At 45.3% G+C, this 26,073-nt stretch overlaps 12 non-coding genes and 2 pseudogenes across 12 annotated transcripts; all 14 read right to left on the bottom strand.

The window, feature by feature from the left end:
• Positions 1-795: 795 nt before the first annotated feature.
• On the bottom strand, positions 796-986 carry LOC141214655 (U2 spliceosomal RNA). The gene has a single exon (XR_012283855.1). It is a non-coding gene; the product is annotated as a U2 spliceosomal RNA (small nuclear RNA).
• A 1,115-nt stretch (positions 987-2,101) lies between these two features.
• LOC141214656 (U2 spliceosomal RNA) lies at positions 2,102-2,292 on the bottom strand. Its single transcript, XR_012283856.1, has one exon. It is a non-coding gene; the product is annotated as a U2 spliceosomal RNA (small nuclear RNA).
• Positions 2,293-3,407: 1,115 nt separating this feature from the next.
• Positions 3,408-3,598, bottom strand: LOC141214658 (U2 spliceosomal RNA). The gene has a single exon (XR_012283857.1). It is a non-coding gene; the product is annotated as a U2 spliceosomal RNA (small nuclear RNA).
• Positions 3,599-4,713: 1,115 nt separating this feature from the next.
• LOC141214928 (U2 spliceosomal RNA) lies at positions 4,714-4,908 on the bottom strand. The gene has a single exon (XR_012284116.1). It is a non-coding gene; the product is annotated as a U2 spliceosomal RNA (small nuclear RNA).
• Positions 4,909-8,355: 3,447 nt separating this feature from the next.
• On the bottom strand, positions 8,356-8,532 carry LOC141214482 (U2 spliceosomal RNA; annotated as a pseudogene).
• Positions 8,533-9,647: 1,115 nt separating this feature from the next.
• LOC141214659 (U2 spliceosomal RNA) lies at positions 9,648-9,838 on the bottom strand. Its single transcript, XR_012283858.1, has one exon. It is a non-coding gene; the product is annotated as a U2 spliceosomal RNA (small nuclear RNA).
• A 1,115-nt stretch (positions 9,839-10,953) lies between these two features.
• Positions 10,954-11,144, bottom strand: LOC141214660 (U2 spliceosomal RNA). Its single transcript, XR_012283859.1, has one exon. It is a non-coding gene; the product is annotated as a U2 spliceosomal RNA (small nuclear RNA).
• A 1,115-nt stretch (positions 11,145-12,259) lies between these two features.
• LOC141214952 (U2 spliceosomal RNA) lies at positions 12,260-12,469 on the bottom strand (annotated as a pseudogene).
• Positions 12,470-18,859: 6,390 nt separating this feature from the next.
• Positions 18,860-19,050, bottom strand: LOC141214661 (U2 spliceosomal RNA). The gene has a single exon (XR_012283860.1). It is a non-coding gene; the product is annotated as a U2 spliceosomal RNA (small nuclear RNA).
• A 1,118-nt stretch (positions 19,051-20,168) lies between these two features.
• LOC141214662 (U2 spliceosomal RNA) lies at positions 20,169-20,359 on the bottom strand. Its single transcript, XR_012283861.1, has one exon. It is a non-coding gene; the product is annotated as a U2 spliceosomal RNA (small nuclear RNA).
• Positions 20,360-21,474: 1,115 nt separating this feature from the next.
• Positions 21,475-21,665, bottom strand: LOC141214663 (U2 spliceosomal RNA). The gene has a single exon (XR_012283862.1). It is a non-coding gene; the product is annotated as a U2 spliceosomal RNA (small nuclear RNA).
• A 1,115-nt stretch (positions 21,666-22,780) lies between these two features.
• LOC141214665 (U2 spliceosomal RNA) lies at positions 22,781-22,971 on the bottom strand. Its single transcript, XR_012283864.1, has one exon. It is a non-coding gene; the product is annotated as a U2 spliceosomal RNA (small nuclear RNA).
• Positions 22,972-24,086: 1,115 nt separating this feature from the next.
• LOC141214666 (U2 spliceosomal RNA) lies at positions 24,087-24,277 on the bottom strand. Its single transcript, XR_012283865.1, has one exon. It is a non-coding gene; the product is annotated as a U2 spliceosomal RNA (small nuclear RNA).
• A 1,115-nt stretch (positions 24,278-25,392) lies between these two features.
• Positions 25,393-25,584, bottom strand: LOC141214898 (U2 spliceosomal RNA). The gene has a single exon (XR_012284088.1). It is a non-coding gene; the product is annotated as a U2 spliceosomal RNA (small nuclear RNA).
• Positions 25,585-26,073: the final 489 nt, after the last annotated feature.

Consider the following 26,073-nt stretch of genomic DNA (forward strand, 5'->3'; position numbering starts at 1 on the left):
TCTCCTGCTGCTGCTGCTGCTGGCTGTCCAGCAGCAGACTGAAGGTGGCTGCTGCTGTGCACAGGTATATAAAGGCTCAGAGCCTATTATGACACGCGCAGCCAGCGTTCCATTGCCACATTCCATCTACTGCAGGCAGGATACCTGGCTGGCTGAATGTCGCTGAGAAGCTCACAGAGACCACCATAAGCAACAGTTTAACAGAATGCCACAGACTAATCAACCAAACTTTTTGGGTTGGGTTCTCTTTTATAGTCTGCAGGCATTAAATGAAAGAAGTCAGTGTTCCAGCAGAAGGAGACAACGTTTCAGAAAAGGCATTGTAGCAAACCAAAAAAGAAATTTTAAGCGCAGCAGAGTAACCAGCGCACATACCTGTTAGCTCAGGTGAGTTTAAAAGGCTGCTGTTGATAACAAGGGCATTTGCTAAATAGATGGTGTGTGTGCAACAATATACTGAAAGGTCAATTATATTGTGCAGCTTATCTCACCACCTGTAGTTATTTAGGTGAAAGCTCCAAAATGCTTGCCTAATATGTCTGTTTATCCAAAAGGAAGTAAAAAGGGAGAGCTAGAAAGATAGCATTGCATCACATTACATGGCAATGCAATGCACAGTTGCTGAAGTTGAACCAAAATGAGCTTGTAATCTGGCTTCTGCAACTTTGAACATGAAAAATCCAATGAGGAGAAGAAAAGCAAAGCCAAAGAGTCCATCCCAAAATCCGACAAACAAGCAAAATGAACAAAAAACATTGAATTCAATTCTTTCTGATTTTAGAAACTGCATTAAAGAAGGGGTGCACCGGTCCTGGAGATACTGCAATACCAGGTCAATGCGTGGAGTGGACAGAGCAAGCTCTTTTTCCATCTCCCTGTTCTAAAAATCCATTTAATATATGGTCCCCAGATAGGGGACGTATCAGATATTAAACTGATAAGAACAGATACTACACTTGATCTTAGCCAAAAGGCCGAGAAGCGATAACCAGAATTGGTTTCAAACTACGGAGCCACCCAAGGATCCTGAAAAGTCCATTTGTGGAGATGAGCTCCTGGACTCCCGTTAAGAAGACATGTTGTCAACCTCTAGATCCCTTACATGCCTGCACTTTTCGGCTTGCTGCTGCTGCAATCCACGCGTTTTAGATCTGCATAACTCCACCTCTTTAAACACAGCACCTTCACCCCCTGCTGTTCCCACCCGCCTCAACACCGTTGGAAGGGAGGAGAACCAATTAAGGCGGGGGGTGGGGTGGAACGAGCAGCTGTCTACCCTTAGCAGGAGGGCTCCTGATTACATACCTCTCCTGCTGCTGCTGCTGCTGGCTGTCCAGCAGCAGACTGAAGGTGGCTGCTGCTGTGCACAGGTATATAAAGGCTCAGAGCCTATTATGACACGCGCAGCCAGCGTTCCATTGCCACATTCCATCTGCTGCAGGCAGGATACCTGGCTGGCTGAATGTCGCTGAGAAGCTCACAGAGACCGCCATAAGCAACAGTTTAACAGAATGCCACAGACTAATCAACCAAACTTTTTGGGTTGGGTTCTCTTTTATAGTCTGCAGGCATTAAATGAAAGAAGTCAGTGTTCCAGCAGAAGGAGACAACGTTTCAGAAAAGGCATTGTAGCAAACCAAAAAAGAAATTTTAAGCGCAGCAGAGTAACCAGCGCACATACCTGTTAGCTCAGGTGAGTTTAAAAGGCTGCTGTTGATAACAAGGGCATTTGCTAAATAGATGGTGTGTGTGCAACAATATACTGAAAGGTCAATTATATTGTGCAGCTTATCTCACCACCTGTAGTTATTTAGGTGAAAGCTCCAAAATGCTTGCCTAATATGTCTGTTTATCCAAAAGGAAGTAAAAAGGGAGAGCTAGAAAGATAGCATTGCATCACATTACATGGCAATGCAATGCACAGTTGCTGAAGTTGAACCAAAATGAGCTTGTAATCTGGCTTCTGCAACTTTGAACATGAAAAATCCAATGAGGAGAAGAAAAGCAAAGCCAAAGAGTCCATCCCAAAATCCGACAAACAAGCAAAATGAACAAAAAACATTGAATTCAATTCTTTCTGATTTTAGAAACTGCATTAAAGAAGGGGTGCACCGGTCCTGGAGATACTGCAATACCAGGTCAATGCGTGGAGTGGACAGAGCAAGCTCTTTTTCCATCTCCCTGTTCTAAAAATCCATTTAATATATGGTCCCCAGATAGGGGACGTATCAGATATTAAACTGATAAGAACAGATACTACACTTGATCTTAGCCAAAAGGCCGAGAAGCGATAACCAGAATTGGTTTCAAACTACGGAGCCACCCAAGGATCCTGAAAAGTCCATTTGTGGAGATGAGCTCCTGGACTCCCGTTAAGAAGACATGTTGTCAACCTCTAGATCCCTTACATGCCTGCACTTTTCGGCTTGCTGCTGCTGCAATCCACGCGTTTTAGATCTGCATAACTCCACCTCTTTAAACACAGCACCTTCACCCCCTGCTGTTCCCACCCGCCTCAACACCGTTGGAAGGGAGGAGAACCAATTAAGGCGGGGGGTGGGGTGGAACGAGCAGCTGTCTACCCTTAGCAGGAGGGCTCCTGATTACATACCTCTCCTGCTGCTGCTGCTGCTGGCTGTCCAGCAGCAGACTGAAGGTGGCTGCTGCTGTGCACAGGTATATAAAGGCTCAGAGCCTATTATGACACGCGCAGCCAGCGTTCCATTGCCACATTCCATCTGCTGCAGGCAGGATACCTGGCTGGCTGAATGTCGCTGAGAAGCTCACAGAGACCGCCATAAGCAACAGTTTAACAGAATGCCACAGACTAATCAACCAAACTTTTTGGGTTGGGTTCTCTTTTATAGTCTGCAGGCATTAAATGAAAGAAGTCAGTGTTCCAGCAGAAGGAGACAACGTTTCAGAAAAGGCATTGTAGCAAACCAAAAAAGAAATTTTAAGCGCAGCAGAGTAACCAGCGCACATACCTGTTAGCTCAGGTGAGTTTAAAAGGCTGCTGTTGATAACAAGGGCATTTGCTAAATAGATGGTGTGTGTGCAACAATATACTGAAAGGTCAATTATATTGTGCAGCTTATCTCACCACCTGTAGTTATTTAGGTGAAAGCTCCAAAATGCTTGCCTAATATGTCTGTTTATCCAAAAGGAAGTAAAAAGGGAGAGCTAGAAAGATAGCATTGCATCACATTACATGGCAATGCAATGCACAGTTGCTGAAGTTGAACCAAAATGAGCTTGTAATCTGGCTTCTGCAACTTTGAACATGAAAAATCCAATGAGGAGAAGAAAAGCAAAGCCAAAGAGTCCATCCCAAAATCCGACAAACAAGCAAAATGAACAAAAAACATTGAATTCAATTCTTTCTGATTTTAGAAACTGCATTAAAGAAGGGGTGCACCGGTCCTGGAGATACTGCAATACCAGGTCAATGCGTGGAGTGGACAGAGCAAGCTCTTTTTCCATCTCCCTGTTCTAAAAATCCATTTAATATATGGTCCCCAGATAGGGGACGTATCAGATATTAAACTGATAAGAACAGATACTACACTTGATCTTAGCCAAAAGGCCGAGAAGCGATAACCAGAATTGGTTTCAAACTACGGAGCCACCCAAGGATCCTGAAAAGTCCATTTGTGGAGATGAGCTCCTGGACTCCCGTTAAGAAGACATGTTGTCAACCTCTAGATCCCTTACATGCCTGCACTTTTCGGCTTGCTGCTGCTGCAATCCACGCGTTTTAGATCTGCATAACTCCACCTCTTTAAACACAGCACCTTCACCCCCTGCTGTTCCCACCCGCCTCAACACCGTTGGAAGGGAGGAGAACCAATTAAGGCGGGGGGTGGGGTGGAACGAGCAGCTGTCTACCCTTAGCAGGAGGGCTCCTGATTACATACCTCTCCTGCTGCTGCTGCTGCTGGCTGTCCAGCAGCAGACTGAAGGTGGCTGCTGCTGTGCACAGGTATATAAAGGCTCAGAGCCTATTATGACACGCGCAGCCAGCGTTCCATTGCCACATTCCATCTACTGCAGGCAGGATACCTGGCTGGCTGAATGTCGCTGAGAAGCTCACAGAGACCGCCATAAGCAACAGTTTAACAGAATGCCACAGACTAATCAACCAAACTTTTTGGGTTGGGTTCTCTTTTATAGTCTGCAGGCATTAAATGAAAGAAGTCAGTGTTCCAGCAGAAGGAGACAACGTTTCAGAAAAGGCATTGTAGCAAACCAAAAAAGAAATTTTAAGCGCAGCAGAGTAACCAGCGCACATACCTGTTAGCTCAGGTGAGTTTAAAAGGCTGCTGTTGATAACAAGGGCATTTGCTAAATAGATGGTGTGTGTGCAACAATATACTGAAAGGTCAATTATATTGTGCAGCTTATCTCACCACCTGTAGTTATTTAGGTGAAAGCTCCAAAATGCTTGCCTAATATGTCTGTTTATCCAAAAGGAAGTAAAAAGGGAGAGCTAGAAAGATAGCATTGCATCACATTACATGGCAATGCAATGCACAGTTGCTGAAGTTGAACCAAAATGAGCTTGTAATCTGGCTTCTGCAACTTTGAACATGAAAAATCCAATGAGGAGAAGAAAAGCAAAGCCAAAGAGTCCATCCCAAAATCCGACAAACAAGCAAAATGAACAAAAAACATTGAATTCAATTCTTTCTGATTTTAGAAACTGCATTACAGAAGGGGTGCACCGGTCCTGGAGATACTGCAATACCAGGTCAATGCGTGGAGTGGACAGAGCAAGCTCTTTTTCCATCTCCCTGTTCTAAAAATCCATTTAATATATGGTCCCCAGATAGGGGACGTATCAGATATTAAACTGATAAGAACAGATTTTTTTTGATTGAATATATCTTTTATTAGCACAAAAAATAAGTTAACAGACAGTGTACAGTGCCGCAGCCCAGTACACACAGAATTCTACATCATATTTACATAGCATGAGGATACGACGCACTAACTAGACACATCACACCCCTATGCTACACAAAACACTTAATCTGAAAGAAAAAGCATGTCAATCAATACAGTACGACGAACCGTGATAAGGGATGGGGATTGGGAAAAAGGGGATGGGGAGGGGAAAATCACAGGCCCGAAGCTTTATTGAAAGACAAGACACATAAGGGGAGAGGGGGAGGAGGGGTTTAGTCCTCGTCCTCGTCCTCCGGACCGTCCATGATGGAATAGTCTCTGAGCAGGCTGTGGATCAGCCTGCGGCAGTCCTGGATGGACATCCTCTCCCTCCTCAAGATGAGCCGGTTCCTGGCGACCCAAACGGCATCCTTGAAGCAGTTCATAAGGCGCCAAGCCTCCTGGATGGCTCCGACGGTATGAACCCCAGGGAAGAGTCCGTAAAGCACAGAATGGTGCGATAGGCTCGCCCTGGGGACAGAGTTCCTCAGGTCGTCCTCAAGTGCAGTCAATAGGCGCTGTGCAAATCCGCAGTCCCAAAAAGTGTGCAAAGATGTTTCCTCCACGAAGGGGCACCTTGGGCAGTACCGGGTCTTGCACAGGTTCCGGGCATGCATGAATGACCGGACGGGCAGTCCGCCCTGAATCGCCATCCACGACAAGTCCTTGTGCCCGTTGGTCAGCCTGTCAGACGACACATTTGTCCACACAGTCTCCAGCGTGTCCTGGTGAAGTCCTATGATGTTCTCCACGTCATCCTTGGCTCTGATTAGCTTGTGGATAGTTTTGGGCTTCCACAAGTCGGGCTTGAGTCCCTCCAGTTGATGCTCCCCCACAAATCGAGCGACGTCTCCGTAGAACCATGGCGTCGTCCAGTTGTAGGGGAAGGAGCTGTCCCACTTGTCCCAGCCGAGTCGCCTCCAAAGAGGAAGCAGGAAGAAGCGAGACATGGACCAGCCCGCGGAGCCATTCTTGACTTGCAAAGTCCGGCGGACACAATCACACACAAAAGAGGATCGCAGGAGGGTGGTGATATCTGGAACGCCCTTCCCACCCTTGCGAGGCTCCTTGTACATGACGGCCCGCCTGACTCTGTCCATCTTGGATCCCCAGACAAAGTGAAACACTGTCCTGGTAATGGCCCTGCACACAGTGACGTGTGGGGGCCAGGCCTGCGCCGTGTACTGCAAGACGGGCAGGACCTCATTACGCAGGACGAGTGCCTTACCCTCACAAGTGAGGTGTCTGAGTCTCCAGAGTCCGATCCGTTGCTTCACCTTGGCCAAGCGTTCTTGCCAGGACTTGAGGGCTGCTCCTTCCTTCCCGAACCAGACTCCCAGCACCTTGAGGAAATCCGGTTGAATGTTGAAGGGGAAGGGGGCGGAAGAGGCCGGCTGCCAAACCCCGAAGAGCATGGCTTCCGACTTCCTGCAGTTGACTTTGGCCCCTGAAGCCCGGCCGAACCTCTCACACGTCTGGACGAGGGCGTCGACTGAACCACGATCAGCGCAGAAGACGGTGACGTCGTCCATGTAGAGCGAGCACTTGACCTCGTGTCGTCCCGGACCCGGTGCGGTGATCCCTCTGATCTCTCCATTCTGCCGGATAGCCTCTGCGAAGAGTTCTATAACACAAACAAAAAGAAGAGGTGATAGAGGGCAGCCTTGTCTGACCCCAGAGAGGACAGGGAAGGGGTCAGTCTTCCAGCCGTTCACCAACACCGAGCTGTGGATATCAAAATACATCAGACGGACATACGAACAAAACATGTTACCCAAACCTAACCGGTGCAGAGCTCGGCCCATGAACTCGTGGGAAACCCGGTCGAAGGCCTTCTCCTGATCCAAGGAGACCAGGGCCGCGTGTGCGCGGCGGACCTTGATGTACTCGACCGTGTCCCGCACGAGAGCGAGGCTGTCTGCGATGCGACGTCCAGGGATGCCGCAGGTCTGGTCCGGGTGGATGATCCGTCCGATGACCGTCTTAAGTCGTGTCGCCATCGTCTTGGCCAGGATCTTGTAGTCCACGTTGAGCAGAGTGATGGGACGCCAATTCCTCAGGTCGCACCTCTCTCCCTTCCGCTTGTACAGGATCGTGACCATTCCTTCCCTCAAAGATGGAGGCATTCTACCCTCCACCACCATCTCCTCGTACAGGTCCAACAGGTCCGGACAGATGAGGTCTCCCAGCGCTACATAGAGCTCCGCTGGAAGACCATCACTGCCCGGGGTCCTGCCGGTCCTAAAGGATTTAGCGGCAGAGAGCAATTCGCCCACCATCAGAGGTTTGTCCAAGGCTGCCGTGCCTGCAGGATCAAGATGGTTAGTGATACCTGACAGGAACTTATCAGCAGCGTCGGGGTCGGTAGTCTTGTGGGAGTAGAGTTCGCTGTAGAAGTCGCTGACGACCCTCATCACGTCCTCCTTCCCACGTCGCATGTTTCCGCTCTCGTCTCGCAGCTCGTTCAGGGGCGTGTGACCGGCATGAAGTTTCCTGAAAAAGAATGAGTTACATTTCTCACCCTTCTCCAGATTCTCCACTTTGGAACGGAAGATGATTCGCTTGGACTCCTCCTCAAAGTGCCTTTTCAGGCTCTTCTTGGTCTCCTCCAGCTCCTCCCTCACGTCCCAGCCGCAGTGAAGAAGGTCCTGCAGCGACCGCAGCTCGCGCTGCAGCCCTCTGAAGTCCCTCCTCTTCTCACACGCCTGTTGTCGACCCTTGGCCTGAAAGAAACAGCGAAACTCAAGTTTAACATATTCCCACCAATCAGAGACTGTTTGGAAGCTACCCTTGTAGGACTGCCACATTGCGTAGGCTGCTCTCAGCTCCTCCACGACTTCATTCTGAGCCAGCAGAGCACAATTCAGCTTCCAGGAGCCGGGGCCGGACGGAAAACCGTCGCCGAGGACACCTTGTAAGTGAATGGCTCTGTGGTCGGAGAAGAAGCAGGAGACCATCGAGTGCCTACTCTGCCTGACTGCCCGAGAGGTGAACACAAAGTCAATCCTGGAGTGGAGTGAGCCATCGGGTCGGCTCCACGAATAGTTCGTGGAGCAACTCCCCATGGAGCCCACCACGTCCTGAAGAGAGGCCTCGGTTACCATCTCGATGAGCAGCTTGGACGTGATGTCCAACTTGGCAGATGTGCCAGAACTACGACCGTCCTCCTCGATGGGGCAGTTGAAATCCCCGGCCATCACTAAGGTCCTGGTGGTGGCAAGCTGAAGCCGCAGGGTCTGGAAAAGCTCCAAACGCTCATTCTTCAGTGGGGACGCATACACGTTGATGAACCTGACAGGTTCTCCTGCCCAGTTGCCATCTACAACAAGAGCCCTGCCGCAGATGAGCTCCTGGACGGACTCAAGCGTGAATGCGCCCCCCCTGATCAGAATTGCGACCCCCGCAGACTTGCAGTCACCCCCACCGGACCAGTAGGATGGACCGTGGGACCACTCCCTGGCCAGATGTTTGAAGGACCTAGAGGAGGGAAGGGAACATTCCTGCAACATATAAACATCACACAACTGGGAAGTAAGGAAGGCATAAATACTACACTTGATCTTAGCCAAAAGGCCGAGAAGCGATAACCAGAATTGGTTTCAAACTACGGAGCCACCCAAGGATCCTGAAAAGTCCATTTGTGGAGATGAGCTCCTGGACTCCCGTTAAGAAGACATGTTGTCAACCTCTAGATCCCTTACATGCCTGCACTTTTCGGCTTGCTGCTGCTGCAATCCACGCGTTTTAGATCTGCATAACTCCACCTCTTTAAACACAGCACCTTCACCCCCTGCTGTTCCCACCCGCCTCAACACCGTTGGAAGGGAGGAGAACCAATTAAGGCGGGGGGTGGGGTGGAACGAGCAGCTGTCTACCCTTAGCAGGAGGGCTCCTGATTACATACCTCTCCTGCTGCTGCTGCTGCTGGCTGTCCAGCAGCAGACTGAAGGTGGCTGCTGCTGTGCACAGGTATATAAAGGCTCAGAGCCTATTATGACACGCGCAGCCAGCGTTCCATTGCCACATTCCATCTACTGCAGGCAGGATACCTGGCTGGCTGAATGTCGCTGAGAAGCTCACAGAGACCGCCATAAGCAACAGTTTAACAGAATGCCACAGACTAATCAACCAAACTTTTTGGGTTGGGTTCTCTTTTATAGTCTGCAGGCATTAAATGAAAGAAGTCAGTGTTCCAGCAGAAGGAGACAACGTTTCAGAAAAGGCATTGTAGCAAACCAAAAAAGAAATTTTAAGCGCAGCAGAGTAACCAGCGCACATACCTGTTAGCTCAGGTGAGTTTAAAAGGCTGCTGTTGATAACAAGGGCATTTGCTAAATAGATGGTGTGTGTGCAACAATATACTGAAAGGTCAATTATATTGTGCAGCTTATCTCACCACCTGTAGTTATTTAGGTGAAAGCTCCAAAATGCTTGCCTAATATGTCTGTTTATCCAAAAGGAAGTAAAAAGGGAGAGCTAGAAAGATATCATTGCATCACATTACATGGCAATGCAATGCACAGTTGCTGAAGTTGAACCAAAATGAGCTTGTAATCTGGCTTCTGCAACTTTGAACATGAAAAATCCAATGAGGAGAAGAAAAGCAAAGCCAAAGAGTCCATCCCAAAATCCGACAAACAAGCAAAATGAACAAAAAACATTGAATTCAATTCTTTCTGATTTTAGAAACTGCATTAAAGAAGGGGTGCACCGGTCCTGGAGATACTGCAATACCAGGTCAATGCGTGGAGTGGACAGAGCAAGCTCTTTTTCCATCTCCCTGTTCTAAAAATCCATTTAATATATGGTCCCCAGATAGGGGACGTATCAGATATTAAACTGATAAGAACAGATACTACACTTGATCTTAGCCAAAAGGCCGAGAAGCGATAACCAGAATTGGTTTCAAACTACGGAGCCACCCAAGGATCCTGAAAAGTCCATTTGTGGAGATGAGCTCCTGGACTCCCGTTAAGAAGACATGTTGTCAACCTCTAGATCCCTTACATGCCTGCACTTTTCGGCTTGCTGCTGCTGCAATCCACGCGTTTTAGATCTGCATAACTCCACCTCTTTAAACACAGCACCTTCACCCCCTGCTGTTCCCACCCGCCTCAACACCGTTGGAAGGGAGGAGAACCAATTAAGGCGGGGGGTGGGGTGGAACGAGCAGCTGTCTACCCTTAGCAGGAGGGCTCCTGATTACATACCTCTCCTGCTGCTGCTGCTGCTGGCTGTCCAGCAGCAGACTGAAGGTGGCTGCTGCTGTGCACAGGTATATAAAGGCTCAGAGCCTATTATGACACGCGCAGCCAGCGTTCCATTGCCACATTCCATCTACTGCAGGCAGGATACCTGGCTGGCTGAATGTCGCTGAGAAGCTCACAGAGACCACCATAAGCAACAGTTTAACAGAATGCCACAGACTAATCAACCAAACTTTTTGGGTTGGGTTCTCTTTTATAGTCTGCAGGCATTAAATGAAAGAAGTCAGTGTTCCAGCAGAAGGAGACAACGTTTCAGAAAAGGCATTGTAGCAAACCAAAAAAGAAATTTTAAGCGCAGCAGAGTAACCAGCGCACATACCTGTTAGCTCAGGTGAGTTTAAAAGGCTGCTGTTGATAACAAGGGCATTTGCTAAATAGATGGTGTGTGTGCAACAATATACTGAAAGGTCAATTATATTGTGCAGCTTATCTCACCACCTGTAGTTATTTAGGTGAAAGCTCCAAAATGCTTGCCTAATATGTCTGTTTATCCAAAAGGAAGTAAAAAGGGAGAGCTAGAAAGATAGCATTGCATCACATTACATGGCAATGCAATGCACAGTTGCTGAAGTTGAACCAAAATGAGCTTGTAATCTGGCTTCTGCAACTTTGAACATGAAAAATCCAATGAGGAGAAGAAAAGCAAAGCCAAAGAGTCCATCCCAAAATCCGACAAACAAGCAAAATGAACAAAAAACATTGAATTCAATTCTTTCTGATTTTAGAAACTGCATTAAAGAAGGGGTGCACCGGTCCTGGAGATACTGCAATACCAGGTCAATGCGTGGAGTGGACAGAGCAAGCTCTTTTTCCATCTCCCTGTTCTAAAAATCCATTTAATATATGGTCCCCAGATAGGGGACGTATCAGATATTAAACTGATAAGAACAGATACTACACTTGATCTTAGCCAAAAGGCCGAGAAGCGATAACCAGAATTGGTTTCAAACTACGGAGCCACCCAAGGATCCTGAAAAGTCCATTTGTGGAGATGAGCTCCTGGACTCCCGTTAAGAAGACATGTTGTCAACCTCTAGATCCCTTACATGCCTGCACTTTTCGGCTTGCTGCTGCTGCAATCCACGCGTTTTAGATCTGCATAACTCCACCTCTTTAAACACAGCACCTTCACCCCCTGCTGTTCCCACCCGCCTCAACACCGTTGGAAGGGAGGAGAACCAATTAAGGCGGGGGGTGGGGTGGAACGAGCAGCTGTCTACCCTTAGCAGGAGGGCTCCTGATTACATACCTCTCCTGCTGCTGCTGCTGCTGGCTGTCCAGCAGCAGACTGAAGGTGGCTGCTGCTGTGCACAGGTATATAAAGGCTCAGAGCCTATTATGACACGCGCAGCCAGCGTTCCATTGCCACATTCCATCTACTGCAGGCAGGATACCTGGCTGGCTGAATGTCGCTGAGAAGCTCACAGAGACCGCCATAAGCAACAGTTTAACAGAATGCCACAGACTAATCAACCAAACTTTTTGGGTTGGGTTCTCTTTTATAGTCTGCAGGCATTAAATGAAAGAAGTCAGTGTTCCAGCAGAAGGAGACAACGTTTCAGAAAAGGCATTGTAGCAAACCAAAAAAGAAATTTTAAGCGCAGCAGAGTAACCAGCGCACATACCTGTTAGCTCAGGTGAGTTTAAAAGGCTGCTGTTGATAACAAGGGCATTTGCTAAATAGATGGTGTGTGTGCAACAATATACTGAAAGGTCAATTATATTGTGCAGCTTATCTCACCACCTGTAGTTATTTAGGTGAAAGCTCCAAAATGCTTGCCTAATATGTCTGTTTATCTAAAAGGAAGTAAAAAGGGAGAGCTAGAAAGATAGCATTGCATCACATTACATGGCAATGCAATGCACAGTTGCTGAAGTTGAACCAAAATGAGCTTGTAATCTGGCTTCTGCAACTTTGAACATGAAAAATCCAATGAGGAGAAGAAAAGCAAAGCCAAAGAGTCCATCCCAAAATCCGACAAACAAGCAAAATGAACAAAAAACATTGAATTCAATTCTTTCTGATTTTAGAAACTGCATTAAAGAAGGGGTGCACCGGTCCTGGAGATACTGCAATACCAGGTCAATGCGTGGAGTGGACAGAGCAAGCTCTTTTTCCATCTCCCTGTTCTAAAAATCCATTTAATATATGGTCCCCAGATAGGGGACGTATCAGATATTAAACTGATAAGAACAGATTTTTTTTTTTTTTTTTTTTTTAATTTGGCTATCCCCCACATGGGGATAAAAACCGTTTATTTAAAATTTAACAAATTACAGAAATAAAACCATTACATCCACATTACACTTTCGGGACTTCAAAGAAAAATAAAAATTCCATCACAGCAAATTTTACAAGACTTCAAATATTCCATAGGTTAAAAAGCCATTTGCCTGCCAACGTTACATTCTTTTTCCTGTCCAATAAATAGTATATGTACATTTCACTTTTACAAAAGGCTAAAACATCATCTACTGGTAACATTTCATGTTTAAAAACAGCAATATTTCTAGCATTCCAGAGCGCTATCTTGGCACAATTCACTGTCTTCCACGCCATTATTTTTTGGTCCATTGTTGGGCATTCCAGAAGACCATATAACACTGATGCAAAATTAAAGTCCTTGAGGTCCACCATTTTCTCCAGCAGGGGGATTAATCTTCTCCAGAACTCTTTAGCAAAAGCACAAGTCCATAAAAGATGCTTCACTGTCTCTTCTTCTTGACAACCTTCTCTTGGGCAGATGGCAGACCTCACAAAACCTCTTCTGTACTGGAATGCCCGGCAAGGAAGACAGTGGTGTGCGCAGCTCCAAGACATGTCTTTCTGTACATTAAAAAGATAAGGGGCGTTAATCATTTTCCATATGTGTACAGTTTTGTCATCATCATAACGTTCAATATCACACAACGTCACATCAGTACTAATTTGTTTGAGTAGTGTCTTGCTGTTACATAGATCCCCTGTCTGTTTCTTATTCAAATTAAAATCAAGAATAATTTTCTTTAAAATCTCATAATGTGCAGGTAGGTTAAAAGCATAAGGAAAGGATAAAACCGTTTCAAACCAACCAAACCTTCTCATGAGAAAACCAGTGTTAAAACGCATAAAATAGGAAAGGTAATTATCTTTAAAAAGGGTTTTAAAACAGAAACAGAAAAAATGTATTAAAAGAAACTTATCTAAAACAGGGAAATCTTTCCCACCTTTAACCTTTGGCTTTGTCACAATTTCTCTTTTGAGTTTCTCCATTTTTGAGCCCCAAAAAAAGGTAAAACATACTTTTGTAATTCGTTTCAACAAATTTGTAGGAGGGGGGAACACCAAACTAAGATATAACAGGATAGGTAATATCACCATTTTTACAATCAGAACTTTACCTTCCATTGACAGCTTTCTCATATTCCACATGCAGATTTTCTGATTAATTTTCTGTGCTGCCGCATCCCAGCTATTAAAACCATTATTAGATTCATTAAAAGAAACACCTAAAATAGTAATGGAATCTGTAACTTCAATTGGTACATCATGTAAACTCATCCCCCCGACATTTAAAATATTACATTTAGTAAGATTAATTTTAAAACCGGAAACTGTACAAAAAGACTGAATTTGGCTTATCGTTTTTTGTATTGAAGGTACATCACATCCAAACACTGCTACATCATCCATATAGCTTACAACTTTAACTTGTAGACCGTTCCCCCCGGGTAAGGGTACTCCACATATTTGCTTATCCCGGCGTATTGTACATAAAAGGGGTTCTATAGCACATATAAAAAGCAGGGGGGACAAAGGGCAACCCTGCTTCACCCCTGATTTTAAAACTACCTCTTTTGTTTTAAAACCATTAACTAAAATCTTACTCGTACAATCATTATAAAAAGCTTTAAGAGACAATAAAAACCCACCCGGAATGCCCATTTTTTCTAAAACTTTAAAAAGATAAAAATGAGACACGCGGTCAAAAGCTTTCTCAAAATCCACCGCTAGGATTGACATCTTTGTCTTTCTGGTTTTTACATCTTCAATACAATCTTTCACCAGGTTTAAATTGTCCCAGATACTACGCCCAGGTACCCCGCATACCTGATTTGCATGAATTACTTTATGTATCACCTTTTTCAACCGATTTGCACAGATCTTAGCCATAATTTTGTAATCACTATTTAAAAGAGTTATCGGCCTCCAGTTTTTAAGATCCGTTTTGTCACCTTTTTTGTATAGTAGTGATACCTCACCTTTCTTCCATGAGTTGAGTAAAACCTTATTATTAAAAACTTCGGAAAACAAATTAAACAAATCATCTTTTAAAATATCATAAAAACTTATATAAAACTCTATGGGGATACCATCAGGGCCGGGCACTTTACCATTTTTAAAACTCTTCATGGTTTCTAAAATCTCTTCCTCACATAGAGGTTGGGATAAAAAACTTTGGGCATCAGCATCTAGGGTGGACTTGATCTCCCCCAGGAAAGTGTGTATTAAATCATGGTCTACAGTTTTTACATTAAAAAGATCATTAAAATAGACATTTACCTTATCCAATATAACGTTGATATTATTATCTCCATCTATGTTATCAATTATTGTTTTCGCCTGTTTGTTTTTCTTAAAAAAATACCTGGAACAAGTCTCATCCTCTTCTACGTGTTTTACCTTTGAACGAAAAATCAGTTCTTTTCCTTTTTGTTCCAACCACTTTGAAATTTCTCCTTTAAGACTCAATATATCATTACCTACATCCAGACCATTGTCTTTGAATTTGTACAATGTCTGTAACCTGATATTAAGAAAATTATAGATCTCAAACTTTTCTTTAGCTTTTTGTATGCTTTTCTTTATAAAGAAATCTTTAATGTTTATTTTCATTCTATCCCACCAGGAGCTAAAAGAAATATTGGGGTTTTTCCTTTTTCTACAGTTTACATAAAACTCAATAAAATCCGATAAAATTTGTGGATCTTTTAAAAGGGACACATTCAATTTCCAAGATTTCTTACCACATTTCTTCTTTCCATTAATCCTCACTCTAAAAGATAAAACCTTGTGATCTGAGAGAATATTAGTTAAAACTTCACATTTCACTGGCAGTATTTTTTCTGAACCTAAAACAAAATCTATCCTGGAGCTACATGTAGAATTGCTCCAGGTGAAACCAGCGTCTATAGGGCTATCCTTGTTACATTCTTTATACACATCAGTTAATTTACAATCATTTATAATATTGCTTAACATTCCAGACGTTTTGTCATAATTTCTACTCACGGAACCGGAGCGTCGGCTTTCGCCTTTTAAAATACAATTAAAATCACCTGCCAGGATAAAAGGTTCAGAAATGTTAATAAATAAAGGTAAAATTTCCAGCATATCAGCCCTTTCATTTTTATCAGGTGACCCATAAAAATTTAAAAACTGCCATCTTGTCCCATCAATAAAAGCCTTAACTAAAAGAATACGACCCGGTAAAATATCTTGAATAAAATCAATAGACACATTTCCCTTAAAAAGTATAGCTACCCCGGCTGATCCGGTTGCATTTGATCCAGACCAGACCGATGGACCATGTTTCCACTCTTCCTTATATTTTTTGTAAGAAATCTTATGAGGGATATGACATTCTTGTAAAAAGAAAACAGAAGCTGTAAAACAGGTTAAAAAATGTAAAACAGTAGCTCTTCTGGTCTTGGATCCTATGCCTCTCACATTGAGGGAAACACCACTAATGTCAGCCATCATAACAAATGGTTAGGAAGAAACAAAAACTGGACTTTACCTATCCGATGGACGGATCAGACCACTTGGACTTTCACCAACGCCCTCTTCTGAATCCACCGTTATCAAAGAGTCTTCATCATCGGAGAAGGAACATTCACTTAAATTAAGACCCGACGCTACTGGGGTGTAGCTCGGAAGGATATTGAGAGAAAGGTTACACTGGGTCTCCATAGGCTGACCATTTAGGTCCTCGTCAGGTGGGTCTCCGAGAGGCTCCGCACTCCCCTGCTGACCCGCAGAGGGTCGTAACACAGGGGCAGGCTGCGCACATGGCGGAGCCTCAGAGTCCCCGGAGGCAGCCAGGTTCGGGGCCCCACCTGGAGCAGCAGAGCCCCGGGACCTCGGGATTCCAGAGTCTACACCCCCGTGAGGGGATGTATCCATCTCCTCCCTATTAGCCACCTCCACGGAACCATTCTTTTTCTTATTATGAGACCTCACCAAATGCCACGTACCGCCCTCGCTCTCGTGAGACCCAGTGGGAATTTTGGGCTCGGTGTCAGCCTTTTGGCGCTCTTTTTTGGCCTTACCGACCGCCCCTTTATGATCTTTCTCAGCCTTCCTTTTAGCCTCCTTATGGTCTTTCAGCCAGCTCCTGGGCTCCTGTGAGTTACCTGTCATTGACTCGGAGGGATTGTTACTAGTTGAAGCGCCCTTATCACCTCCCGAGGCTCCAGGTTGTTGTTCCTCCTCCTGAGGGGTGGTCTGATTGGCCCGTCCATTCCCGGATGTCTTGGACTTCTCCTTTTGTTTTTGTTCATCCTTTCTGAACCTGTGAGGGCAAGAAAAATAGAAATGACCAGGTGTCCGACAAAAAGAGCATTTTTTTTCATTTGGGCACTCCTTTGTGTCATGTTCAGTACTGGCACAATTTCTACAAGTGGCACCACAACTATCCTTAGAGTGCCCATAGAGACCACAATACCTACAGAAAAGTGGCATTCCTGAGAAAAAAAAATCCCCATTAGTTTGCCCTATTTTAAATCGAGCTGGAGGAAGTCTCACACCTCCAGGGAATTTAGGGTCTCTTTCACATTTTACTAAAAACTTCCATTTTGAGGTCCAGATGTTAAACTCATTCAACACTTTCCCAATCAATTTCACACTTTTAAAATAAACTGACAAAAAGGAAATAACCTCTGGTGCTGTTATGAAGGGTGAGAAGATTTTCACAACCACCATCTTTACCTCATCCAGGACGTGCTCGATGATCTGAATCCCTTTTAGACCAGGGCTATTTTCTACCGACTTAACTCTGGACAAAACATCTTTGAAAATACCTTCGCCAGTAAAGGTTACATCATAATCTCCACGTCGAGGATAATCCTGGATAGAAAGGATTTCGTTGGTTCTGACGTGGAGCAGTTTCTCAAGCACGTCCTGGACTACATATCCCAGATTCCGTATATCGGAACCACCAGCCGTAAATCGGACCCTTATGGTGTTCTTAAGCCTCGCATATAGAGGCACGAGGTTGGGGTCAACCTCCATGGTATGGCGCAACAAAATGCAAATTGCAACCGCCTGCAATCTGCGCCTTCAGAGCTTTGAGATAAAGCACCTGAAGGCTGGGGGATCGCTGCCCGTTACCCTAGGACTAATCCCTCTCCCTAATAGCAGCAGGCAGGTGAAGCCCACCGAAGTGGACGATCCTGCCAGGCCAAGGAGAGGGGTACCTGAGTGCCCTTCAACTGAAACCTCCTGCTGTGAAGCACTTGGTCTCAGCCAAAAGGCCGAGAAGCGATAACCAGAATTGGTTTCATACTACGGAGCCACCCAAGGATCCTGAAAAGTCCATTTGTGGAGATGAGCTCCTGGACTCCCGTTAAGAAGACATGTTGTCAACCTCTAGATCCCTTACATGCCTGCACTTTTCGGCTTGCTGCTGCTGCAATCCACGCGTTTTAGATCTGCATAACTCCACCTCTTTAAACACAGCACCTTCACCCCCTGCTGTTCCCACCCGCCTCAACACCGTTGGAAGGGAGGAGAACCAATTAAGGCGGGGGGTGGGGTGGAACGAGCAGCTGTCTACCCTTAGCAGGAGGGCTCCTGATTACATACCTCTCCTGCTGCTGCTGCTGCTGCTGGCTGTCCAGCAGCAGACTGAAGGTGGCTGCTGCTGTGCACAGGTATATAAAGGCTCAGAGCCTATTATGACACGCGCAGCCAGCGTTCCATTGCCACATTCCATCTACTGCAGGCAGGATACCTGGCTGGCTGAATGTCGCTGAGAAGCTCACAGAGACCGCCATAAGCAACAGTTTAACAGAATGCCACAGACTAATCAACCAAACTTTTTGGGTTGGGTTCCCTTTTATTGTCTGCAGGCATTAAATGAAAGAAGTCAGTGTTCCAGCAGAAGGAGACAACGTTTCAGAAAAGGCATTGTAGCAAACCAAAAAAGAAATTTTAAGCGCAGCAGAGTAACCAGCGCACATACCTGTTAGCTCAGGTGAGTTTAAAAGGCTGCTGTTGATAACAAGGGCATTTGCTAAATAGATGGTGTGTGTGCAACAATATACTGAAAGGTCAATTATATTGTGCAGCTTATCTCACCACCTGTAGTTATTTAGGTGAAAGCTCCAAAATGCTTGCCTAATATGTCTGTTTATCCAAAAGGAAGTAAAAAGGGAGAGCTAGAAAGATAGCATTGCATCACATTACATGGCAATGCAATGCACAGTTGCTGAAGTTGAACCAAAATGAGCTTGTAATCTGGCTTCTGCAACTTTGAACATGAAAAATCCAATGAGGAGAAGAAAAGCAAAGCCAAAGAGTCCATCCCAAAATCCGACAAACAAGCAAAATGAACAAAAAACATTGAATTCAATTCTTTCTGATTTTAGAAACTGCATTAAAGAAGGGGTGCACCGGTCCTGGAGATACTGCAATACCAGGTCAATGCGTGGAGTGGACAGAGCAAGCTCTTTTTCCATCTCCCTGTTCTAAAAATCCATTTAATATATGGTCCCCAGATAGGGGACGTATCAGATATTAAACTGATAAGAACAGATACTACACTTGATCTTAGCCAAAAGGCCGAGAAGCGATAACCAGAATTGGTTTCAAACTACGGAGCCACCCAAGGATCCTGAAAAGTCCATTTGTGGAGATGAGCTCCTGGACTCCCGTTAAGAAGACATGTTGTCAACCTCTAGATCCCTTACATGCCTGCACTTTTCGGCTTGCTGCTGCTGCAATCCACGCGTTTTAGATCTGCATAACTCCACCTCTTTAAACACAGCACCTTCACCCCCTGCTGTTCCCACCCGCCTCAACACCGTTGGAAGGGAGGAGAACCAATTAAGGCGGGGGGTGGGGTGGAACGAGCAGCTGTCTACCCTTAGCAGGAGGGCTCCTGATTACATACCTCTCCTGCTGCTGCTGCTGCTGCTGGCTGTCCAGCAGCAGACTGAAGGTGGCTGCTGCTGTGCACAGGTATATAAAGGCTCAGAGCCTATTATGACACGCGCAGCCAGCGTTCCATTGCCACATTCCATCTACTGCAGGCAGGATACCTGGCTGGCTGAATGTCGCTGAGAAGCTCACAGAGACCGCCATAAGCAACAGTTTAACAGAATGCCACAGACTAATCAACCAAACTTTTTGGGTTGGGTTCTCTTTTATAGTCTGCAGGCATTAAATGAAAGAAGTCAGTGTTCCAGCAGAAGGAGACAACGTTTCAGAAAAGGCATTGTAGCAAACCAAAAAAGAAATTTTAAGCGCAGCAGAGTAACCAGCGCACATACCTGTTAGCTCAGGTGAGTTTAAAAGGCTGCTGTTGATAACAAGGGCATTTGCTAAATAGATGGTGTGTGTGCAACAATATACTGAAAGGTCAATTATATTGTGCAGCTTATCTCACCACCTGTAGTTATTTAGGTGAAAGCTCCAAAATGCTTGCCTAATATGTCTGTTTATCCAAAAGGAAGTAAAAAGGGAGAGCTAGAAAGATAGCATTGCATCACATTACATGGCAATGCAATGCACAGTTGCTGAAGTTGAACCAAAATGAGCTTGTAATCTGGCTTCTGCAACTTTGAACATGAAAAATCCAATGAGGAGAAGAAAAGCAAAGCCAAAGAGTCCATCCCAAAATCCGACAAACAAGCAAAATGAACAAAAAACATTGAATTCAATTCTTTCTGATTTTAGAAACTGCATTAAAGAAGGGGTGCACCGGTCCTGGAGATACTGCAATACCAGGTCAATGCGTGGAGTGGACAGAGCAAGCTCTTTTTCCATCTCCCTGTTCTAAAAATCCATTTAATATATGGTCCCCAGATAGGGGACGTATCAGATATTAAACTGATAAGAACAGATACTACACTTGATCTTAGCCAAAAGGCCGAGAAGCGATAACCAGAATTGGTTTCAAACTACGGAGCCACCCAAGGATCCTGAAAAGTCCATTTGTGGAGATGAGCTCCTGGACTCCCGTTAAGAAGACATGTTGTCAACCTCTAGATCCCTTACATGCCTGCACTTTTCGGCTTGCTGCTGCTGCAATCCACGCGTTTTAGATCTGCATAACTCCACCTCTTTAAACACAGCACCTTCACCCCCTGCTGTTCCCACCCGCCTCAGCACCGTTGGAAGGGAGGAGAACCAATTAAGGCGGGGGGTGGGGTGGAACGAGCAGCTGTCTACCCTTAGCAGGAGGGCTCCTGATTACATACCTCTCCTGCTGCTGCTGCTGCTGGCTGTCCAGCAGCAGACTGAAGGTGGCTGATGCTGTGCACAGGTATATAAAGGCTCAGAGCCTATTATGACACGCGCAGCCAGCGTTCCATTGCCACATTCCATCTACTGCAGGCAGGATACCTGGCTGGCTGAATGTCGCTGAGAAGCTCACAGAGACCGCCATAAGCAACAGTTTAACAGAATGCCACAGACTAATCAACCAAACTTTTTGGGTTGGGTTCTCTTTTATAGTCTGCAGGCATTAAATGAAAGAAGTCAGTGTTCCAGCAGAAGGAGACAACGTTTCAGAAAAGGCATTGTAGCAAACCAAAAAAGAAATTTTAAGCGCAGCAGAGTAACCAGCGCACATACCTGTTAGCTCAGGTGAGTTTAAAAGGCTGCTGTTGATAACAAGGGCATTTGCTAAATAGATGGTGTGTGTGCAACAATATACTGAAAGGTCAATTATATTGTGCAGCTTATCTCACCACCTGTAGTTATTTAGGTGAAAGCTCCAAAATGCTTGCCTAATATGTCTGTTTATCCAAAAGGAAGTAAAAAGGGAGAGCTAGAAAGATAGCATTGCATCACATTACATGGCAATGCAATGCACAATTGCTGAAGTTGAACCAAAATGAGCTTGTAATCTGGCTTCTGCAACTTTGAACATGAAAAATCCAATGAGGAGAAGAAAAGCAAAGCCAAAGAGTCCATCCCAAAATCCGACAAACAAGCAAAATGAACAAAAAACATTGAATTCAATTCTTTCTGATTTTAGAAACTGCATTAAAGAAGGGGTGCACCGGTCCTGGAGATACTGCAATACCAGGTCAATGCGTGGAGTGGACAGAGCAAGCTCTTTTTCCATCTCCCTGTTCTAAAAATCCATTTAATATATGGTCCCCAGATAGGGGACGTATCAGATATTAAACTGATAAGAACAGATACTACACTTGATCTTAGCCAAAAGGCCGAGAAGCGATAACCAGAATTGGTTTCAAACTACGGAGCCACCCAAGGATCCTGAAAAGTCCATTTGTGGAGATGAGCTCCTGGACTCCCGTTAAGAAGACATGTTGTCAACCTCTAGATCCCTTACATGCCTGCACTTTTCGGCTTGCTGCTGCTGCAATCCACGCGTTTTAGATCTGCATAACTCCACCTCTTTAAACACAGCACCTTCACCCCCTGCTGTTCCCACCCGCCTCAGCACCGTTGGAAGGGAGGAGAACCAATTAAGGCGGGGGGTGGGGTGGAACGAGCAGCTGTCTACCCTTAGCAGGAGGGCTCCTGATTACATACCTCTCCTGCTGCTGCTGCTGCTGGCTGTCCAGCAGCAGACTGAAGGTGGCTGATGCTGTGCACAGGTATATAAAGGCTCAGAGCCTATTATGACACGCGCAGCCAGCGTTCCATTGCCACATTCCATCTACTGCAGGCAGGATACCTGGCTGGCTGAATGTCGCTGAGAAGCTCACAGAGACCGCCATAAGCAACAGTTTAACAGAATGCCACAGACTAATCAACCAAACTTTTTGGGTTGGGTTCTCTTTTATAGTCTGCAGGCATTAAATGAAAGAAGTCAGTGTTCCAGCAGAAGGAGACAACGTTTCAGAAAAGGCATTGTAGCAAACCAAAAAAGAAATTTTAAGCGCAGCAGAGTAACCAGCGCACATACCTGTTAGCTCAGGTGAGTTTAAAAGGCTGCTGTTGATAACAAGGGCATTTGCTAAATAGATGGTGTGTGTGCAACAATATACTGAAAGGTCAATTATATTGTGCAGCTTATCTCACCACCTGTAGTTATTTAGGTGAAAGCTCCAAAATGCTTGCCTAATATGTCTGTTTATCCAAAAGGAAGTAAAAAGGGAGAGCTAGAAAGATAGCATTGCATCACATTACATGGCAATGCAATGCACAGTTGCTGAAGTTGAACCAAAATGAGCTTGTAATCTGGCTTCTGCAACTTTGAACATGAAAAATCCAATGAGGAGAAGAAAAGCAAAGCCAAAGAGTCCATCCCAAAATCCGACAAACAAGCAAAATGAACAAAAAACATTGAATTCAATTCTTTCTGATTTTAGAAACTGCATTAAAGAAGGGGTGCACCGGTCCTGGAGATACTGCAATACCAGGTCAATGCGTGGAGTGGACAGAGCAAGCTCTTTTTCCATCTCCCTGTTCTAAAAATCCATTTAATATATGGTCCCCAGATAGGGGACGTATCAGATATTAAACTGATAAGAACAGATACTACACTTGATCTTAGCCAAAAGGCCGAGAAGCGATAACCAGAATTGGTTTCAAACTACGGAGCCACCCAAGGATCCTGAAAAGTCCATTTGTGGAGATGAGCTCCTGGACTCCCGTTAAGAAGACATGTTGTCAACCTCTAGATCCCTTACATGCCTGCACTTTTCGGCTTGCTGCTGCTGCAATCCACGCGTTTTAGATCTGCATAACTCCACCTCTTTAAACACAGCACCTTCACCCCCTGCTGTTCCCACCCGCCTCAGCACCGTTGGAAGGGAGGAGAACCAATTAAGGCGGGGGGTGGGGTGGAACGAGCAGCTGTCTACCCTTAGCAGGAGGGCTCCTGATTACATACCTCTCCTGCTGCTGCTGCTGCTGGCTGTCCAGCAGCAGACTGAAGGTGGCTGATGCTGTGCACAGGTATATAAAGGCTCAGAGCCTATTATGACACGCGCAGCCAGCGTTCCATTGCCACATTCCATCTACTGCAGGCAGGATACCTGGCTGGCTGAATGTCGCTGAGAAGCTAACAGAGACCGCCATAAGCAACAGTTTAACAGAATGCCACAGACTAATCAACCAAACTTTTTGGGTTGGGTTCTCTTTTATAGTCTGCAGGCATTAAATGAAAGAAGTCAGTGTTCCAGCAGAAGGAGACAACGTTTCAGAAAAGGCATTGTAGCAAACCAAAAAAGAAATTTTAAGCGCAGCAGAGTAACCAGCGCACATACCTGTTAGCTCAGGTGAGTTTAAAAGGCTGCTGTTGATAACAAGGGCATTTGCTAAATAGATGGTGTGTGTGCAACAATATACTGAAAGGTCAATTATATTGTGCAGCTTATCTCACCACCTGTAGTTATTTAGGTGAAAGCTCCAAAATGCTTGCCTAATATGTCTGTTTATCCAAAAGGAAGTAAAAAGGGAGAGCTAGAAAGATAGCATTGCATCACATTACATGGCAATGCAATGCACAGTTGCTGAAGTTGAACCAAAATGAGCTTGTAATCTGGCTTCTGCAACTTTGAACATGAAAAATCCAATGAGGAGAAGAAAAGCAAAGCCAAAGAGTCCATCCCAAAATCCGACAAACAAGCAAAATGAACAAAAAACATTGAATTCAATTCTTTCTGATTTTAGAAACTGCATTAAAGAAGGGGTGCACCGGTCCTGGAGATACTGCAATACCAGGTCAATGCGTGGAGTGGACAGAGCAAGCTCTTTTTCCATCTCCCTGTTCTAAAAATCCATTTAATATATGGTCCCCAGATAGGGGACGTATCAGATATTAAACTGATAAGAACAGATACTACACTTGATCTTAGCCAAAAGGCCGAGAAGCGATAACCAGAATTGGTTTCAAACTACGGAGCCACCCAAGGATCCTGAAAAGTCCATTTGTGGAGATGAGCTCCTGGACTCCCGTTAAGAAGACATGTTGTCAACCTCTAGATCCCTTACATGCCTGCACTTTTCGGCTTGCTGCTGCTGCAATCCACGCGTTTTAGATCTGCATAACTCCACCTCTTTAAACACAGCACCTTCACCCCCTGCTATTCCCACCCGCCTCAGCACCGTTGGAAGGGAGGAGAACCAATTAAGGCGGGGGGTGGGGTGGAACGAGCAGCTGTCTACCCTTAGCAGGAGGGCTCCTGATTACATACCTCTCCTGCTGCTGCTGCTGCTGGCTGTCCAGCAGCAGACTGAAGGTGGCTGATGCTGTGCACAAGTATATAAAGGCTCAGAGCCTATTATGACACGCGCAGCCAGCGTTCCATTGCCACATTCCATCTACTGCAGGCAGGATACCTGGCTGGCTGAATGTCGCTGAGAAGCTCACAGAGACCGCCATAAGCAACAGTTTAACAGAATGCCACAGACTAATCAACCAAACTTTTTGGGTTGGGTTCTCTTTTATAGTCTGCAGGCATTAAATGAAAGAAGTCAGTGTTCCAGCAGAAGGAGACAACGTTTCAGAAAAGGCATTGTAGCAAACCAAAAAAGAAATTTTAAGCGCAGCAGAGTAACCAGCGCACATACCTGTTAGCTCAGGTGAGTTTAAAAGGCTGCTGTTGATAACAAGGGCATTTGCTAAATAGATGGTGTGTGTGCAACAATATACTGAAAGGTCAATTATATTGTGCAGCTTATCTCACCACCTGTAGTTATTTAGGTGAAAGCTCCAAAATGCTTGCCTAATATGTCTGTTTATCCAAAAGGAAGTAAAAAGGGAGAGCTAGAAAGATAGCATTGCATCACATTACATGGCAATGCAATGCACAGTTGCTGAAGTTGAACCAAAATGAGCTTGTAATCTGGCTTCTGCAACTTTGAACATGAAAAATCCAATGAGGAGAAGAAAAGCAAAGCCAAAGAGTCCATCCCAAAATCCGACAAACAAGCAAAATGAACAAAAAACATTGAATTCAATTCTTTCTGATTTTAGAAACTGCATTAAAGAAGGGGTGCACCGGTCCTGGAGATACTGCAATACCAGGTCAATGCGTGGAGTGGACAGAGCAAGCTCTTTTTCCATCTCCCTGTTCTAAAAATCCATTTAATATATGGTCCCCAGATAGGGGACGTATCAGATATTAAACTGATAAGAACAGATACTACACTTGATCTTAGCCAAAAGGCCGAGAGCGATAACCAGAATTGGTTTCAAACTACGGAGCCACCCAAGGATCCTGAAAAGTCCATTTGTGGAGATGAGCTCCTGGACTCCCGTTAAGAAGACATGTTGTCAACCTCTAGATCCCTTACATGCCTGCACTTTTCGGCTTGCTGCTGCTGCAATCCACGCGTTTTAGATCTGCATAACTCCACCTCTTTAAACACAGCACCTTCACCCCCTGCTGTTCCCACCCGCCTCAACACCGTTGGAAGGGAGGAGAACCAATTAAGGCGGGGGGTGGGGTGGAACGAGCAGCTGTCTACCCTTAGCAGGAGGGCTCCTGATTACATACCTCTCCTGCTGCTGCTGCTGCTGGCTGTCCAGCAGCAGACTGAAGGTGGCTGCTGCTGTGCACAGGTATATAAAGGCTCAGAGCCTATTATGACACGCGCAGCCAGCGTTCCATTGCCACATTCCATCTACTGCAGGCAGGATACCTGGCTGGCTGAATGTCGCTGAGAAGC

The sequence above is a fragment of the Phyllobates terribilis genome, unplaced genomic scaffold (assembly GCF_046119375.1).
Source record: "Phyllobates terribilis strain yellow unplaced genomic scaffold, ASM4611937v1 Scaffold_223__1_contigs__length_3252167, whole genome shotgun sequence".
NCBI lineage: Eukaryota > Metazoa > Chordata > Amphibia > Anura > Dendrobatidae > Phyllobates > Phyllobates terribilis.